Raw genomic sequence first — 12,283 nt, forward strand, 5'->3', positions numbered from 1 at the left:
CCACAATAATTCATTAGTATGGTGCAGAGCTTCCTTTTGTGGCGAATACAGCCGCCAGAGGGATTTTGAGCCATTCTTCTTGCAGAATAGTGGCCAGGTCACTATGAGATGCTGGTATAGGAAAATGTTTCCTGATTCGCTCCTCCAAAACACCCCAAAGTGGCTCAATAATTTTTGGATCTGGTGACTTTACAGGCCATGTGAGATGTTCAACTTAAGTTGTTTGTTAAGTTGTTTGTAATCCGCTTGTTAAGTCGTGGCGTATCGGTGACGTATGGAATACTGTTTCTGGGTCCAAGTCGCTACTCATTTGAATTGAGAAAATATTCGTTTACGGCCACTTTTTAGTCATATCACACTTTCAAGTGAATTTTATATAAATATACAGTGTACACAACAGTCTCTGGACTTGCCGCTTTACAAATACCAAAATTTTAACAATTTATATAAAAATGATCACTTGCTGGTCATTGGATATTAGGCATGGATATATACATTGTGATCGTGATTTTTGAAAGTACTACAGCGCTTTGTAAACATTCATTATTTCTATTTGACGAGTCTCCCCATACAGTTTGATAGAGCGCTTGAACCCGGAAGCTGCTTCGCATGATGTCACACTTAACAAGCAGATTGGTGCATTATCATCCTAAAATACTGCACTACCTTCAGGATAGAATTTTTGAACCATTGGGTGCACATGGTCTTCCAGAATAGTTCGGTAGTCCTTGGCAGTGACGCGCCCATCTAGCACAAGTATAGTGCCTAAGGAATACCATGATCCACAGCCCAAGCCCAAGATTTTGCTGCTGGCACCACTGAAACTGACTTTGGCATGAGAGACCAAAGGTTTGGCTATAGCAGCCCGGCCAAATATATTAACCAAATATATTAAGCTCTCTACAAACAGCTTTGGTAGAATCAGGAGAGTTGAGGTGCGCATTTAATTCTGTAGTGAGTTTAGCAGCTGTGGTTTTGTTTTTTGGATACAATCCGGGTTTGCACATGGGCATTCCTTTCAGACAGCTCCCTCCTCAGACCTGTGTCCACAGTTACCCCTGTTTTTTGTCATCCTCTCATTTCAGACTGGAAGCCTCAAGTCCTAGCCTTTACAGACCTCACTGTCGAAGGCTTCTAACAAGCTGGTCATCTAAATCAGCTGTGTTAAATAAGAGAGACATGCAAAATATGCAGCGCAGGGCTGTGAAAGGACCAGGATTGAGAAATGCTGTAGTATACACAAGTATAAACAAGCATACACAAAATCAACCTGATTTTGGCACAAACCGTGTAATGCAGAAGATTTTAAAAAAATAATTCTCTATATTTCCACGTTTAAATTAGATTTGTAATCTCCGATTTTCTCTGTGATCTCAGACTTTTGGTCTCCAGACTGAAGCATCATAACATAACAGCGACCATCATAACAGCGAAGGAGATCAGAAAAGAAAGAAATAGAGTCACAGAAAATGGAATGGGGAGTGGGGGGGGGGGGGGGTGAATCCAACGAGAATAGAATAGAAAGAGCAGCTCAATGATATTTTCTCATCTTGATGGTTTCACTCCACCTGAACAAACATTCACAGCTGGAGACTTGAGAGAGAAAAGAGGGAGCGGGAGACTCAGGGTGAGAAAGGGTAAATGAGAGCGAAAGAGCGCATGACATGTAGACAGAGACGGTCTATAAAGGTTAAATGGCGCTTAGTTTGTGAGGTCACTTATACTTGATCTGATGAGAACATGTAACAGTGACGGGAAGAAAAGTGCATTTCTGTCTTTAATTAAAGCCTTTGTTGCGATTTCATTGAACGATCAGTGGTATTCCCAACTGTATTTGGAGTGAGATTGAGAGTGAGCAGTAAAGAAAGAAAAGTAATTTTCTGCATGGAGATACTCGTCCCTGGAGCTTTTATACAGCTTGATATACAAGAGAGAAATCTATTTGAATGTGAAGAGAGATGTTCTTCACAAGCACATGCACCTGCCACTTATTATACGAAATAAATAAATAAACACCAACATAAAATGCTTCATTCTAAAAACAAACCAACAGGAAAGAAAAAAAATAAATCTGGATGTTGCACAAGGCAGCGTAACAGTTATCTCTGGCATCCTTCTCGATCGTTCTCTCGCATTTTCTCTATACCCTGACTCTCTTTAAATCCTTGGAACAGTTCAAAAGACAAATTGCTTCTTGTGCCCGTATCAATGCATTTCATTTAAACCTCCTCAGCAGGGGGCTTCGGCCGAAAGATGTCATTCTGCGAGAGAGGAAAAGATAAAAAATATGCGGGGGAGAAAGAGGAGAGCATTGGAGGCAAATGGGCCGTGAACTGAACCATCATGTAGCCGCTAAGAACCTGCTTGCAGGCTTTATTCAATCGCTTCTTATTGTGGAGCGGCGGGCAGCTGAATGCTCTCTTTCAGAAAGGTCTGCAGCATGAACTTAAAGCAAGTAAATTTCTATCTTTCTGCGCATTAGCTGCCTCATTGCCCTTCAATTGAGTCCCTAAGAGCCCAGAGAAAAGAAACTGGTGGCAGGGGAAAGAGAGGACGGAATGGAGAAAAAAGTTAGCTGCATAGGCAAGAGAGGATGGGAAACCGAAAAGCAGGAAAAGAAAAGGAGCGGAATAAATTGAGCAACCAGCTCGAGTCTTCGAATTCAAATGTACTCTGTCAATACAGGTTATCATGAAGCGCTCGCTTTCTGATCTAGCCCAACCAAAATATGCCTTGATCTAACCCGTGACCTCCAGAGAAATCTGAGGACGGATCCGATGACCGTCCCTCAGGCTCTTGCCGTTGTGTCAATCACACAACAGAAGACAATAGAAATCACCGGCAGATCGGTCACACTTCCTGGAGAACTGTGAGGCATAATCTACCCCTCCTTCTCTTTCCTCTCCTTCCTTCACAACATCAACAGGTCGCTCTTGCCATGATCAAAGAAGCTCTTGTGTTTATCCAACATCAACAATAAGAGCAAATGTTGGATTTCATGTCGGGGACAAAGGGTTGTAGGAAGTGTGTCGAGAGCTGGAGGGGCAGATGCTGACAGATCCCTCAGGTATTGAAGAGCAACTGATCAACTAAGGCTTTGGTGAAGATCCGAGCAACAGGTGGATCTACAGTATGTGGAAAGTTGTAGTAAGTAAGTCTGACTTAGTGAAATGGGTTGATGCAGGGGGTATTACATTATAAGCTCAAACTTGACTCAAATGTCATTAAAACTGTATGAAGTGTGTGAATCTTTCAATGCCAATAGTTCTGCTCCTTTCATCTGTCTTTACCTAGCATTTTTGACATCTAATAGACATCCAAACATACAGTGCATCTGGAAAGCATTCATATCACTTCACTTTTTACACATTTTTAATGTTACAGCCTTATTCCAAATCGGATTGAATTCCTCAAAATTCTACACACAATGCCCTATAATGACAATGTGGAAAAGATTTTTTGAAATTGTTGCAAATTTATGAAAAATAAAAAGCCTGACAAATCACATGTACATCAGTATTCACAGCCTTTGCCGTGACGCTCTAAACTGAGCTCAGGTACATTCTGTTTCCACGGATCATTCTTGAGATGTTTCAGCAGCTTAATTTATAGTTCATCTGTGGTAAATTCAGTTGATTGGACACGATTTGAAAAGGTATGCACCTGTCTATATAAGGTCCCAGGGTTGACAGTGCATGTCAAAGCACAAACCAAGCATAAAGACAAAAGAATTGTCTCTAGACCTCCGAAACAGGGTTTTCTCGAGGCACAAGGCTGGGAAAGGTTACAGAAAAATTTCTGCTGCTCTGAAAGTTCCAATGAGCACAATGGACTCCATCATCCGTAATTGGAAGATGTTTAAAACCACCAGGACCCTTCCTAGAGCTAGCTGGCCATCTAAGAAATGAAATTCTCTGGTCTGATGAGACTAAAATTGAACTCTCTTGAGTGAATGCCAGGCATTACGTTTGGAGAAAACCAGGCACTGTTCATCACCAGGCTAATACCAGCCGTACAGTGAAGCATGGTGGTGGCAGTATCATGCTGTGGGGATGTTTTTCAGCAGCAGTAACTGGAAAACTAGTCATGATAGAGGAAAAGATGAATGCAGCAATGTACAGAGACATCCTGAATGAAAACCTGCTTCAGAGTGCTCTTGACCTCAAACTGGGGCGACGGTTCATTTTCTTGCAGGACAATGACCCAAAGCACACCACCAGAGCTCAGATCTAAATCCTACTGAACTTCTCTGGAGAGATCTGAAAATGGCTGTACACCATCACTTCCTATCCAGCCTGATAATGCTTGAGAGGTACTGCAAAGAGGAATGGGCAAAAATTCCCAAGGACAGGTGTGCCAAGCTTGCGGCATCATATTCAAAAAGACTTGAGGCTGCAATTGCTGCCAAAGGTGCATCAACAAAGAGCAAAGGCTGTGAATACTCATGTACATGTAATTTTTCAATTTTTTTATTTTTAATAAATTTGCAACAATTTAAAAAACATATTTTTTTCACATTGTCGTTATGGGGTATTGTGTGCAGAACTTTGAGGAAATTAATGAACTTAATCCATTTTGGATTAAGGCTGTATCATAAAAACGTGGGAAAAAGTGAAGCACTTAAAATACTTTTCGGATGCACTGTAGATGTCAAGGCTAAAACAAGGCTAAATTTGACAGTGAAAATCTAATAGACAACTAACAATATTCAAACATTTGACCACAGTGGTCGACTTTTGAAGTGGATGAAAAAAAGTTCTTCAAATTTGTCCTAAGACAAGATGGGTGTTTTAGACAATTTTCATAAACTATTTTTGATCCATTTTAAATGTTGACTACTGTAGTTATTAAATAGACAGATTAGACAGACGTCACGTTATTCATTCTTGTCTATTTGATGGCTAGTGTAGTTTTGGATTATTGCACCCGATTCGAATGTTATCAGTCAATTGAATGGGCATTTTCAGTAGTTATCAGCTGATAGATATGGGCCAGTGGGCCTTCTGCACCTACTAGTAGGCTCAGAAGGCTGTTATCATCCATCCACATGGTTAATCAGCTATACTAATAGAGAAGGCTCCAGATGTAGTTCTTTATTTATATTACTGTGATGGTTGGGTTTAGGGTTGGGGTAGAGGTAGTAGTAGATGTTAATAAAACATTATTAATGGAAAATGTTATAAATAATATAAATAATTCTCGTGGTTAATCAGCTGTACTAATAGAGAAGGCTCCAGATACAGATCTGTTTTTACATTACTGTGACGGCTGAGTTTAGGGTTGGGGTAGACGTTAATAAAATACATTTAATAGGAAATATAATAAATAGGAAATATAATAAATGATCTAAATAACTTCCGGCCGCAACCATATGTGATCTACGGCTGATTAGTGGGCTGTAAATTGGTGGTTCATTCCACTGTGGCGACCCCAGATTAATAAAGGGATTAAGCTGAAAAGAAAATGAATGATGAAGAAGTGGATAGGTTTAGAAGGGATGTTGTTAGACTGCTCAAAAATCACCAAGTGTCCCCTATACAAATACATACATAAATATTCATAAATGCTTTCAGATTTGGGCATAATATAGTATACATAATAATGATAATTCTTATCAAGGTTTGAGTAAAGTTTTTGCATAGCTCAGGATGATTCATAAGATTTTCACGGGAACTTCTTGACATGATTCAGAGTCAATGTCATGGGAAAGATTGACTAAAGATTTTAAATGATCATATCTAATGTTTGAGATCACAAAAATAAAGATGGCCTTAAATCTCACAATATGTGACCCTGGACCACAAAACAGTTCTTATGTTATATCGGTATATTTTTGCCAATAGCTATAGATTGAAATAATTTTTTATGGCCAAAATCATTAAAATATCAAGTAAAGTTCATTATCTATGAAAATGTTTTGTACTGTTCCTGCTGTAAATATATCAAAACCTAATAATTTGCATTGCTAAGAACTTAATTTGGACAAATGTCAATGTGATTTTTGCAATATTTAGAATTTTCTGAATTCTGGAAATGTAAAAGTATTGCAAAATATTGTCCTATCATACATAAATGGAAAACTTTTCATTCATTCATTCGGCTTAGTTCCTTTATTCATTAGGGGTCTCCACAGTGGAATGCCAACTTATCCAGCATATGTTTAACACAGCGGATGCCTTTCCATCTGCAACCCAGTACTGGGAAAGACCCATGCACCCTCACATGCACACTCATACACTACGAGCAATTTAGCTTACCCAATTCACCTATAGCACATGTCTTTGGACTGTGGGGGAAACCAGAGCACCCGGAAGAAACCTACAAACTCCACACAGAAATGCCAACTGACTCAGCTGGGACTCGAACCAGCGACCTTCTTGCTGTGAAGTGACAGTGCTAACCACTGAATCATCGTGTTGACACTTATGATGGTTGTGATATACAGTAACTAATAATTAAAACTTTGTGTCATTCATCCACTGTAGTCCCTGACGTGTCAACCTACCTATTGCTAAGGTAAACAGTTGGTCGATAGGTTCTATAATGCAATGTACCTGTGCTGACCAATCATCATCCAGAACAGAAGTCCTTTTGTGTTTCGGTAAAAGGAGATAAAAATGCCTACAAGAGAAAAGAGAAATGGCTGGATCACATTCACAAATCAACTCTTGATTCAATTATCTGACAATCAGACAACAATATCATTGATTTCACAGTGCTAGCATTGAGAACAGATAACTGTTTAACCAGAGATCCTATCAGATGATTGACAGCGCTAACAAGTGTGAGAAAGAAGCCACATTTCCACACACGTCACATCAAAGAGCAGAACAAGCATGACACCATTGAATCTGACTTGCTGAACTTGAGTCACCCTCACCGATGACCCCTTTTATGGCTTATGAGGAGCGTCGCTCATGAATGCCTCCGATTTTGCAGCGCATGGTTAATGGTGACATTTGGCAGTAGGGGCGCTTCGAGTAAAAGCGTCCCGCACACACAGTGGCCTGCGGGCTGGGGCTCTAACAATGGCCTGGCCCTCAGTGGACACACACACTTCCAGCTGTGGCTGACCATCCTGGCCTCTTCTCCGGCTCCCATGAAATTGGAAATTATCAGGGCCATTTCTGGTGACAAATCATTGTCTGTGTGTTCCTGCCACTTTCCAAGGAAGAGAACAGACTGAAGGAGTGAAGAAACTCTTTTTGATGGGACTTGAAGGCTGACCTTGTCACCCTCTTCCTTCAAAAAGTCGACCCCACAGAGATGGACTCAAAGTGTGGCCTGAGGTTGACTCTCTTAAAGTGCTACATTGATCTTTAACCGTTCCCACATTTCCTGCAAGGGCATTGAGGCCTTCAATATGCCAATGGGTTTGCTGGACTCCTCAACTACAGCTATCAACTACAGCTAGAGACGTTAGTCAGGTTAGTGCTGCAACACACCCGAGTGACGTCAACAAACCAGCAGTGACAAAAGCGCACTGTGACATCGCTCATATCATGCCAAAAGGACCTAAGACTCTACTTTGTAATTGATTTTGTGCCATCTGTGTCACAAATTAAACATGTAACACATAGGTCTCGAACTCGATTCCTGGAGTTTCTGCATGGTTTTGCTCCAACCCTAATCAAACAGAGCTGATCCAACTAATCAAGGTGTTCAAGATCACTAGAGTATTAAGCAGGTGTGATCTGGAGTTGGTTGGAGCTAAACTATGCAGAGCTGCGGCCCTCCAGCAATTGAGTTTGAGATCATTGATGTAACAGATCAAGGGGTTTGTTTTATTAACTGTACCTTCAGAATTGCGAAAAGCCTTCCATAAAATGGCATACGTCAGCACATTTGCTGTCTTGCAAGTGCAAAATGGCCACCATGAATCCATTAAGTCCACAAGACCATAAGACAGGGGTGTCCAAATGTGTTGCTGAAGAGCCATTGCCTTGTAGATTTTTCCTTCAAAACAAACAAGGTAATCAAGATCTTCAGACTCATTAGAAAGTGTAAAGTGTATTGAAACTAAAATCAATAGAGCCTGAGAGGAGGAATGGATACCCACCTTCTGAATGGTGTCCCATTTATAATTTTAGCATTCAAGTGGGTGCTTGTAGAACACACATTGTGGCTGCTGTACCCTGTTGATGCACATTTCTTCAGAGACTGCACTGAGGTGAACTCTGAGCAAAATGCAATCTGACAGTCAAAGGGCATTATGTCACAAAAGTAATTAAGACAGTAAGGGTTTAGGGCACAGGTGTCAAAGCCAGTTCATGGAGGGCCACAGCCCTGCAGTTTAGTTCCAACCCCGCTTCAGCACACTTACCTGTAGGTTTCAAACAAGCCTGAATGACTCAATTAGTTTGACCAGGTGTGTTTAATTAGGGTTGGAACTAAACTGTGCAGAGCTCTTGGCCCTCCAGGAACTGGCTTTAACACCTGTGGTTTAGGGTGAAAATTAGAATTGGTCAAAAGCGGCCCATTTTTAAGCACTTCATTTTGGCCATTGATGTTCTCAAGTCAAAGTGGTGGATTCATCCAGTTTGGAACCAACTGTTGGGAGAATGGATGTACCATTACCATGGATAACACTCAGCTGATGATTGATTATAAAGCTTGTGTGGCATGCTGTCCCAGGAGAGAGCCCTGAACTCATAAGATCCTCGGGCCCGGGGCTCCCTCCTGTTTGCAAGGTGAGAGGGTAGTTTGAGCTCAGGTAGATCTCGAGAACTCCCCTGCTGTAGTAGCTAATGAACAGATGGTGACTGCTATTAAGAGATAACTACTTACTAGGAGCATGTCTATGGTGCCGATTTGGATTGGTCAATTAACTTAAGTTGCATGTTTTTAGACGGTGAGAGGAAACCAAGGGAATTCGGGGGAAACCCACGTCAGCACAGGGAGAACGTGTAAACTCCGCACAGAAACGTCGACTGGCTTGGTAAAGACGAGAACCAGTGACATTCTTGCTGTGAGGCAACAGTGCTAACCACTTGGCCACCGTGCCACCCATCTAGGATAGGAGAAGGAGTAGGGGTGGAAGGGGGGATTCTTCAAAACGAAGATGGCTGTTATATGGAAGTTAGGGTATTTATAGTGGCTTAGGAATCGTCTGATTGGTGAATCATTAAGTAAATAATGCAGGGCCGGCTGCAAGCAATCATAAGCACATGATCCTCTCAAAATTAGTTTATAAATAAACTTTTGTTTATTTATTTTGTTTATAAATCATGTTTGTCACTCTTTCCTCACGTTTATCATGCTTTCATATTTCAGAGAACTGTAATTAAAATATTCATGTATAGCTGACCATTAGTTTGGTGTGTCAGGCAGAGCCTTCAGACGCCACATTGAACAGATAAAAACGAGGCTGTGAAGAATAGACATCTTTCTGATGTCACAAGTCTCACATTGCCAAACTTTCAAACTGCTAGCAGATCTGGACTACTACTGCAGCTTTCATTGGCAAAAGGTACAACTAATCGCAGTTTGTGTTAAAAGGGTAGTTCATATAAATGATTATGAAATGAGTATGTTATGAATTACACACCCTCATTACAATCCTGAGACCTTTCAAAATTTTGTGATTTTCAAACCCTTTAACAAAGATTTTTTTTAGATGAAAATAAACATTCTACAGACACCAACCGTCCCAAGATGTTAAAAGGAACCAAAACACCCTTCTGTGGATCAGCTGTAATCATATGAAGCTCCAAGAACACATTTGTACACCCAAAAAACAAAAACAACAACAACTTTGTTTGTCTTCTCTTCCGCGACAATTTAGATTGCACATATACTATGGGCATTACACTGTATTGTCATTAGAGTCAAAATGTGACTTGTATTGCCTAAAACCTGACATGAAGACATAGGTGCACAAAAGTGTTCTTGGAGCTTCGCATGACTTCAATTAAAGCACTGAAGTCACATGGAATGTTTTGACAATGGTTTTGGTTCCTTTTCTGGACATTAAAAGTCTCAAGACCATTGTTGTCTATGGAGGATGAAGGAGCTCACAGATTTCATCTAAAATGGGAGTTCCCAAACTCTGTCCTGGAGGGCCGGTGTCCTACAGAGTTTGGTTCCAACCCCAATTAAACACACCTGAATCAGCTAATCAAGGGCTGGTCAGAAATTGTATACTTCCATACTATATTGTATGCTAAAAACAGTATGCAAGCAGAGTAGTATGTCCGAATTCATAGAATTCGAAAAACAGTATGCAAGAAGTACCAGTACTTCTGGTGAGATTCTGAAGTGCGCAGCGCATGCACGCTACACTAACCTAAGATGCACCTCAAGAAAATTCATGAATGGTGGTAAAGTGATGCAACTAACGCGGGTAGGTCACGTGATCATACTTGATGATCATACATCATAGGTCATACTGTTTAGAACATACTTTAGCCTAGTAGTACATTCAAATGCAGTACCTACACAGTAGTAGGCATGGGCCGGTATAAGTTTTTGACAGTATGATAACCTTGGATAAAAATATCACGGTTTCACGGTACGACGGTCTTGTGATTACTGCTCTAAAATATATTATTTTTAAATGTCTGGGTAAAAAAACAGAAACTTTTCTCACCTTTGAACACAAAATATTTTATTTTAAGAAACACTTGAAATATTTTGGAGCAGTAAACATGTCAGGCTAAATAACTCAAATGAATCATTGACTTCTGCTGTTTTCATTTGTTTCAAAAACACAGGTTTCTTTACTATTTAAACAGCATCTTTGGATATCTTTTCTTCTGGAGATACTGTTGTCCTAAAAAACAAACAAACAAAATCTAAAATTAAATTTTTTTACATATACCTTAGGAAAGGTATAACAGAAAATGTTGGCGGTTTTAAAACCTTGACTTTTCCAAACCACGTTATACCTTGAAAACGGATATCATCCCATGCCTACTAAGTATTACGCAATTTTGGACGCAACCAAGCTTTTTCTAGATATACTAGAAACGAAGAAAGTTGTAGATCAACAACATTCTGATCTAAAACATCTTCATTTGTTTTCCAAAAATAAACAATAACCAAGGTCTGAAGGGATTGAATCAACACGAGGGTGAGCAATTAACTACAGAATCTTTGAACGAAACAACCCTTTAAACTGTGAAGTCAACATCCCCCAACACACATGCCATGAATAACTAATTCAAGACATGATTAAATAGTTGAAGAATGTCACGTTCATTCATCAGCTGTCTATGCCATTAACGTCACGTATATTTATTTATTTAGTTGATTTTAAAAAGTGCTCATTGTCTCAGTTGTAAACACAAGAGCTTTTTTTCTTCTTCCATGAAGGACCTTGACATCACAGCAGCTTGGCTTTGAGGCAAACTGCTGAAGAATATAATATTGTTTAAAGAACGTGGAAATCCACGGTTCTGAAACTCCTGATTTTTTTTGTTAGGCTTGATGTCTGAGGCTGAGATATATAATGGCTCATAATGAATAAAAAGGTTAAACAACAGTACAATCCAGCGTTGAGTGTCAAGGAGAGGCTTGTGAAAATGGTATAACCTGAGGTATCTTCACCGACCTGCAACTGAACTCTGCAGTACCCAAAGCATCTCAAGCAACTGCGGCCACGGAGAAAGGCAGTATTTGTTTATAAATAATGTTTCCTTTACAGAGCAGTCATCGCTTAGCTAAAGGCTGGGGAAGTGAGTTGGGTTCAAGGAGGAAGAAAACAAAAAGATGAGGGGAAAACAGTAGCAGATAGTTGTGTTGCCAGAGGGCCTGCTCTCAATATCAAACCAGAAACAAGGCCATAGCCTGTGAAAATTCAATCAGCCATGTGCCACATTTCTTTAATGATTTATCTCAAAAATGGCTTGTGAATTGTAGCTGAATCTATTTTAGTTCCACCTTAATGCAGTGGCACCAAGTGAAGTTTCACAAACTGAAGCTACGGTCACACCGGGCTTTGTGTGTGCGAAATTCTGTCATCCGGCGCTGCGAAAAGGGGCGGGATTAAACAAGATCATTAGACATTTAAAAAAGCAAGCGATTGCTCCATGTTTTAAATTTCTGTCCAGAGGGGTCCTGTTTTGTTCCTCGATTGGTCTCATGCAGTCAAATGATGCGATTTCGCAGGTTAGAGTTCACCAAGCTTGAACTTTGCACCGCACCAACCTGCAAAACTCGACGCATGACCCTGCGTTTCCGGTCTGAGGCATTCATGTGCGTATGAATGGAAGTCTATGAGAGGAAAAGCCCAGTGTGACCACAGCTTAATTTCGAGAGGAGCACGTCATATGATTGACTGCAG

Source organism: Danio aesculapii, chromosome 5 (assembly GCF_903798145.1).
Source record: "Danio aesculapii chromosome 5, fDanAes4.1, whole genome shotgun sequence".
Classification (NCBI taxonomy): Eukaryota; Metazoa; Chordata; class Actinopteri; order Cypriniformes; family Danionidae; genus Danio; species Danio aesculapii.